Source organism: Mus caroli, chromosome 5 (assembly GCF_900094665.2).
Source record: "Mus caroli chromosome 5, CAROLI_EIJ_v1.1, whole genome shotgun sequence".
In the NCBI taxonomy this organism is placed as follows: Eukaryota; Metazoa; Chordata; class Mammalia; order Rodentia; family Muridae; genus Mus; species Mus caroli.
In genome coordinates, this window is record NC_034574.1 from 9,157,468 (window position 1) to 9,166,207 (window position 8,740).

The following is an 8,740-nucleotide window of genomic DNA, read 5'->3' on the forward strand; positions in this document are numbered from 1 at the left end:
TACTCTTTCCTACCCATTTCCCCTCCCTTCAACCACCTCTGATGACTATTTTGTTTCCCATGCTGAAGGAGATTCAAACATCCTCCCTTGGGCCCTGCTTATTACTTAGTTTCTTTGGTTCTATGGATTGTAGCATTGCTATCCTGTATTTTATGGCTAATGTCCGTTTATAAATGAGTACATACCCTGCCTGTCCTTCTGGGTCTGGGTTACCTCACTGAAGATATTATTTTCTAGTTCTGTCTATTTGCCTGCAAAATTCATAATGTCTTTGTTTTTTTAATGGTTGAATACTGTTCCATGGTATAACATTTGCTTTATCCATTCTTTAACTGACAGACATCTAGTTTGGTCTGGTTATAATGGCTAAAACTACCACTGAACATGGCTAAGCAAGTGTCTTTGTGGTAGAGTGGGGCATCTTTTGCCTATATGCCCAGGAGTAGTATAGCTAGGTCTTGGGGTAAAACTATTTCCAATTTTCTGAGAAACTACAATAATGGAAGTGGTTGTACTAGCTCGCACTCCCATCAGCGATGAAGGAGTTTTCCCCTTACTCACATCCTCATCAGAATTTGCTATCACTTGAAGTTTTGATTTTTTTTGTTTTTAAATTATTTATTTATATATGAGTGTTCTGTCTACATGTACACCTGCATGCCAGAATAGGGCATCAAATACCTTTTGCAGATGTTTGTGGGCCACCATGTGTTTGCTGGGAATTGAATTCAGAACTTCTGGAAGAGAAGCCAGTGTTTTTAACCACTGAGCCATCTTACCAGCTCTGTCATGTGAATTTTTAACTTTAGCCATTCTGACAGGTGTAAGATTAAATCTCAGAGTCGTTTTGATTTGCCTTTCTGTGATGACTAAGAATATTGAACATTTCTTTAAGTGCTTCTTAGGTATTAGAGAGTGAATTCTCTGTTTAGCTCTGCAACCCATTTTTTAAATTAGATTATTTGTGATGGGTTTTCTCCACCTGAGAACTAAGCCAATTCAGCTGAATTAAAAGGAAAAAGAAAAGGCAGGTTTATTTTGGAATGAGCTCTGTGGTGAGTTCATGAGTCTCAGAGACAAAACTGGAAGAAGTCACCAGCAGACTACAGACATGGAAGCTTTTTATGAGGATGTGGGGGCAGGGAGGGCTGAGTCACACAACTTGAGTGGCTTGTGACTTCAGGTGCTGGGGGTTTGGGACACCTGTCAGGAATGTCAGGAATGCAGTTGCAGTACTGGGCCTTTTTGGCACCTTTTCTGCTTGGAGACTTTCCAAGCAGGTGGGGTTGAAGAGAGAAAAGGAAAATGAAATTTGCTGTACCATTTTGGGGGGTGGGGAAAGAAAGCCCTAGACTCCAACCCATTATCCCAACCACTTTGGGTATACATGCGATGATCATATATGGTTACTTTCTGCTGAAAAGGGATGGTGTTGGGTGGTGGAGTTAGGAGTCAAGTCGGTGGGTCAATGTTCAGCTGGAGATATGGGTGAAGCAGCATTTGATTAACCATTACCCAAGACACTTCAACAATCCATTTCTGGAGAAAGCGGAGGAGGCAGAAATTAAAACAAAATAAGCAAATGAGAATGAAGAGTCCTCCATTATTGGGCAGAGTGCCACCAACTGAGGGAAGAGTCACCTTGGTTTCTCCATCCTAGCTCCTCTTTGGGGCTTTCTGGAAAACTGGAGTGTAGAATGTCCCAGTTATTGTACAGACTATTCATCCTTGGGTAGGTGCTCTCTTTAGTCTGGAGAGATGGTACTGGTGTCCCAGGAGCTTGGTAATGGTGAGTATCACTGTGAAGGATCCTTCCCACTGAGGTTCTATAAGACCCAAAAAACCTTATGTCCGGGATGTTCCCCTCACAGAGACGCAGAGATGGAGATTGATGCAAAAAGCAAGAGGTTTATTAATCCAGCATGGCGGGGTCGTTCTGAAATCGGGATAGAAGCGACCCCTAGTAGCTAAAGCACACACCTTTTATACAATTTTTTTTTGGGGGGGGGGGCAGTCTATCATTGGTTAACCTTTAGCGACATTAAGGGGCATGCTTAAGGACCTGAGATATTGTGTGGGCTTTTCTATACAATCAGAGGACTATCTCTTGGCACACCTTGCAGTGAGGCAAAGTCTGGGAAAAGGACACATTTACTAAACTTTTACAACTGTGGTCATTTTGAGCTACCACAAATCTTACAGCTCTAGAAGACTTTGGAGATATCTCTTTGAGGAGTATACTATTCTGTCCTCCAGGGAGAGTGGAGTAGACTCTGGAGCATTTTGGTCCTCTGGCCAGGGACAAGGCAGGAAACTGTCAACATGTGAGCAGAGAAGGAACCTTCGGAGGAAGAGTTAGGATAGATACCCAGTCAGATGGGAAGTCTGGGCTGGGAAGTGATGGCTGGGAAGGAATGATCTTCTGTATAGGAGTTAAAAGGGATCTTTAGGAGTGAATGAGGTGGCCCAGAAGTAGGTGAGGGCAATGGAGATGAGGGAGGGCCAGGATAATCTGAGCTAGAGAGAGAATTTAGTGAACTATTGTTTGCTGACTTCACTGTCTCTCTCAAACTTTCCCTAGGATTGTGGGTGGTAGATGTGGAGTTTCCATGAGATGTTGGTCTTAGTGTTTGTACTAATGGTGTTCTATTCATGAAGTTGATTCCTGTATCAGTGAGTTCAAGGCTATTCTCATTTACTCTTCTATTAGATATAGTGTTTCTGGTTTTATGTTGTGGTCTTGGATCCATTTGGACTCAAGTTTTGTGTAGAGTGAAGTATAAATCAGTTTGTGTTCTTGTACATGCACCATAAAGTTTGACCAGCATCATTTGCTAAAGATTCCTTCTTTCTTTCCATTGAATGGTTTTGGGTTCTTTGTCAAAATTCAAATGTCCATAGATGTGAGGATGTATTCCTGGGTCTTCAGTTCAGTTCCATTGATCAATTTGTCTGTTTCTATACCAATACCAGGCAGTTTTTATTACTATTGCTCTGTAGTACAGCTTGAAGTCAGAAATAGTGATTCCTTCAGAAGTTCTTTTATTGTACAGGATTGTTTTAGCTAATCTGTGGGGGTTTTTTTGTTGTTGTTGTTTTGTTTTGTTTTTGTTTTTCCATATGAAGATGAGGATTGCTCTTTCAAAGTCTATAAAGAGTTATATTAAAAACTTAATGGGAATTTCATTAAATCTGTAGATTGTTTTTGGTTAAATGGTCATTCTTAGTATATTAATTAAAGTGATCCATGAGTACGGGAGATCGTTCCATCATCTGGTATGTTCAATTTTTCAGAGACTCAAAGTTCTTGTCATACAAGTCTTTCATTTCACTTGCTGAGTTATAGTTACACCAAGATATTTTATATTATTTCTGGATATTTTAAAGAATGTTGTTTCCATAATTGCTTTCTTAGCCCATTTATCATTTGCATAAAGGAGGGCTACTGATTTTTTTTAGTTGATTTTATATCCAGACACTACTGAAGGTATTTATCAACCTCAGAAGTGCTCTGATAAGATTTTTGTGGTCACTCATGTATATCTGTCAATAGTTTTACTTCTTCCTGTCCAATTTGTATCTCCTTGATCTCTTTTACTTGTCTTATTGCTCTAGCTAGAAATTTGTCTTGCCTACAAGATACACAGGGATAGGGCTGGTGAGATGGCTCAGTGGGTAAGAGCACCCGACTGCTCTTCCGAAGGTCCAGAGTTCAAATCCCAGCAACCACATGGTGGCTCACAACCATCCGTAACGAGATCTGGCGCCCTCTTCTGGAGTGTCTGAAGACAGCTGCAGTGTACTTATATATAATAAATAAATAAATCTTTAAAAAAAAAAAAAGATACACAGGGATAAAGATGAAACAGATACACAAAGCCAATCAGTTCACTTCCCATTCTCTGATACGCATATGTGTTACCAATAAGTCCAAAGTGTTCCTTACTTCTGCTCACTTGGTCCAAGCAGCATAATACCATAGATATAATGCAACAGTGTAATATTTGTGGAAGAGACAAACAAGATCCCCTTAAATTAAGTTATGACACAGGGCAGGAGACTTAACATTTCCTTTAGGCAATACTATAAATGCTTCCAGTTTTTCTTAGGAGCAGGTAATGAGAAAAGGGCATTTACTTGATTAGTAGCTACATACCATGTCTAAGGAGATGTGTTAAGTAGCCCAAATGAGAATACTACATTTGTACAGCAGCTATAATTGGAACTACTACCTTATTTAGTTTCTGGAAGCCAATATCATTCTCCAAGATCTCTCTGTCTTCGTTACTGGCCAGATAGGAGAAATAAAGGGAAATATGGTTGGAACTACAAGCCCTGCATCTTTCAAATATTTGATGATGGCACTATCTTTGCAATTCCTCCTGGAATACAATCCCATTTTTGATTCATTATTTCCTCAGAAGAGTCGACTCTAAAGGCTTCCATTGAGACTTCCAAATATAAGAGCTTCCACTCAGCTTGGCCTTGGAACCAATATGAGATCTTCCAACTTCTATGTGTATCTATCCCGAGTATACATTCTGGAACTGAAGAAATAACCACAGGATGAATCAAACAACATCCATCATTCACTTGCCTTCCAAAAACCTCTAGCTTAACTGGAGGGCCACAATATTTCTTGGGATCTCAGGGAATTAGCATCAATTCAGATCCAATATCCAATAGACTCAAGAATGTCTGCTTGTTTCCTTTCTCCCAATGTACTCTTGTCAAAGGAAGTAGATCCCCGTAGGGAAGAACTGTAGTAATATTAACACCAAAACGTATATGTTTCATATCCAGGTCATTCCCGGGGGAAACTCAGATAACTTTGGTTCAAGGGGAATTTGAGTCTGCAAACTGGTTCATGTCTGGAAATTGATTCTTCAGCCCAGATTTGCTTTTGCATTATCTAATGAAATCTTTCTTTCTTTTGTTTGAGAAGCTTTCTGCATAGACAGATCAAAGAGAAATGCAGTAGGCTTCTAATCTATTTTATGCCTGGGAACACCATGATTGATAAGCATTTACCAAATATCCATACATGTCATATCATCATAAAATTCATGTCAGGTTTGCTGACAATTACAGAGAAGTGATCCTTACTGTCATGCTAATAATGGCTTAGACAGCCATCTTTCTTATAGAAACCAGGATCACCAGATGAAGCATTCCAATGCTCACAACAGGCTGAGCCTTCCTCCTCCCTGTGGGAACTAATAAGGGGCCCGGGGGAAGAAGGGAGAGGAAGGACCCACGTCCCACCAGAGATTCACCTATGCTCTGGACAGGCGGACACTGAAGGGGTACCAGATGCTTTCCACTCAGCCCCAGGTGGGCATCCAAGCCTCTAACCCACACGATGGGGGATGGGGGGGGACAAGAGGCAGCCCATCCTGGGTTGCCTCAGGGTTATGGGAGAGAGGGAAGAGGGAAGAGAGGTTCCCACACCAGCAAGAGTGAGTGCAGTGGATCTTCATGAGCAGAGACTGTCTATGGTTTTAGAGCTTTATTATAGAAAGGCAAGGAGAAAGAGAGAAGGTAGAAAGAAAGAAAGAGGGGGAAGGCTAGAGAGAAGAAGAGTAAGAGGGAGAGAGGAGAGGAGAAGACAAAGAGAGAGGAGAGAGGAGTGAGAGAAGTGAGAGGTTAGAGAACAAAGGAATGAGAGAATGAGAGAGAGAGAGAGAGAGAGCTAGGAGGGACTGAACAGCCCCTTTTAAAGTGAGTTGCTACCTTTTCTGTTACTAGATTAATGGGAAGGAGTCTAGCCTGAAGGTCAGAAGCTTGGCACATTGCCTACCTGACTTTTAGCCATGCTTCTTTTGGGACAGCTTGGGGGTGCGGTAACTTAGGCAGGCGCCAGAGTTTCAGGAGCATGAGGGAACGCCTACTGTTCCATGTAGGTAAATTATGACCACCAGGTCCTGGGGTTCAGCATCTCAGCTCGATTGGAGACCAGCCTGTCTGCATAGCCCTATGCCCAACACCTCCCCTTACTAAATAAGAGAATGACTTACATCTGTATCTTATCAAGGTATTTCCTCAATTGAAGTTCCCTCCTTTCAATTCTGGCTGGTGTCAAGTTTGCCACCACCACTGAGTTAACCAAATTGTGTATTATTATGTGCCTATTGATAAATGCATGCTCTGGTACCTACTGTTTTAATTTGGGTTTCTACTGATTTGAAAGGTCACCAGAACTAAGGCAACTCCTATAAAGGACAACATTTAAGTGGGACAAGCTTACAGTTCAGTCCATCAAGAGAGGAGCATGGCAGCTTCCAGCCAGACATGATGCCAAAGGAGCTTAGAGTTTTACATCTTCATCTTATGGCAACAAGAATAGGATTGGTAACCTCAAGGGGCTAGGAAAAAGTTCTGTCAAATCCTACCCCCACAATGGAATACTTCTTCAACAAGGCGATACCTACTTCACCATGTCTATCCTTCCTAATAGTACATTCCCTGGGCCAAGAACACTCAAACCAGCACACCAATATCCAAAAGAATTACACTAGATCAATACGTTCCCATACACAAAATTGATTCCAATTAGATCAAGACCTTAATTTCTGATATGAAACAATAAAAAGTTCTATAAAGTAAAATAGGAAAACACTTCAGTATATAAATATAGGCCATAATTTCTAGATAAATCCTGAGAAATAGAGTCAAGAATTGGCAAATGTAAGGAACATGAAAAAATTTCTTTTCCTCTGACATGGAACACATACATTTAACTTACTTCCAACCATCAAGAGGTAGATTCTGGCTGCCCTCTATGAATTTGATCTATACAGCATGTTCCAGGGATCTCAACCAACCAACCAACCAAACAAGCAAATAAGTAGACATTCTGCAGGGAAGCATACACCAATTTCATATCCAATATAAGATTATGAGCCCTGAATTAATTGACATACAACTAGCATTATCTGAAAAATCTGTAATGATTATTTATACAACAGTTTACACACACACACACACACACAAACACACATCCTTATGTACACACATACACTCACAAAAGGCCATGAGTTTGAAATAGAATAGAATAGAGTTAGGAATAGAATGAAGAAGAGGAAGAAAAACAGAGATTTAAAACAATGTAACTGTACTGTAAACTTAAAAAAATTCAAACAACACTGAATTATTTTTGTTTTTGTTTTTGTTTTATGAGACAGGGTTTCTCGGTATAGCCCTGGCTGTCCTGGAACTCACTTCGTAGACCAGGCTGGCCTCAGAAATCTGCTTGCCTCTGCCTCCCGAGTGCTGGGATTAAAGGCGTGTGCCACCACACCCAGGCTGGCCTCAGAAATCTGCCTGCCTCTGCCTCCTGAGTGCTGGGATTAAAGGTGTGTGCCACCATGCCCGGTTTACAACACTTAATTTTTAAAAACAACCAACCCCCCCAAAAAAAATGTATAGGTAAAGAAACTCCCAACACAGAAGCTAGATAGTGAAAGGTTGAGACCTACTCATTGCCTGCTACTCTTCACACAGGTGGTGATATCTGCAGCAGTATTTCTCCAGAATTCTAATTTGGAGAGAGTTTAATACCACTCCCCATGCTGTAGTGACCCCACAGCCATGAAACTCATTTAACTGATACTTCATAACCATTATTTTGCTAGTGCTATGGGTTGTAATACATGTATTCTTTGACATAGAATTTTCCCAAAGGGGTATTGACCCATATGTTAAGAACTACCAAGCTAGAGTATATAAAGGATTGTAAAGTTAAAAAAAAAACAAAAAACAAAAAAACTTAAATCCCAACTGCCAATCAATAAGTTTGCCAAAAAAGGTAAAACAGACAACTCTCAAAAACAAAAAATAATTGTCCAACAAATATATTTTAGAAATATTTAACATTGTTAGCCATCAGGGAAATTCGTTTAAAATTACTCAGAGATTCTAACTCAAGCCAAAACAAAATAAAACAAAGAAGGGAACAAACAAAACCAAACAGAAAAGGCATATGAAGATAGAGGAACACTTACTGTAAGTGATCCTACCTGTATATCAAAGATTAAAACATATATTGAGATGAGAGTAAGTGTGGATAGAGGGCAGAATATTAGTGGTTTAGATAGTCTATTTATTTCTTTTTCTACTTATTCATTTACAGCCCAATCAATGACTCCCTCCAGGTCACCACCTCCCACCATCCTTCACACCATCACCCTATCCTTTTATTCTGTGTGGGTGATGGCTCCCCTTGCTATCCCCCCCCCCGGCACAACAACTCTATGTGGTGCTACATAATTCTTCTCCCACTGAGGCCAGACAAGGCAGCCCAGCTAGATGAACATATCCCATGTAGGCAACAGCTTTTGGGAGAGCACTGTCTTCAGTTGTTGGGGAATCATTTTTAAGGCCAAATTGCATATTTGCTACATATATTAGGGGAGGTCTAGGCCAAGTCCTGTAGGCTTTTTGCTTAGTGGTTCAGTCTCTGGGAACCCCAAGAATCCACGTAAGTTGATTTTGATGGTCTTCCTGTGGAGTTTCTATCTCCTTCAAGGCCTATAATTCCTCGGTCTGGTCTTCCAAAAGAGTCCTCAAGATCTATCCAGTGTTTGGCTGTGGGAGTCTACATATCTCTGAATGACCTGTGGCACGAGTCTTCTTTGAGTTTATTGTTGAGGGACATCTGGGTTCTTTCCAGCTTCTGGCTATTATAAATAGGGCTGCTATGAACATAGTGGAGCATGTGTCCTTTTTACCGGTTGGGACA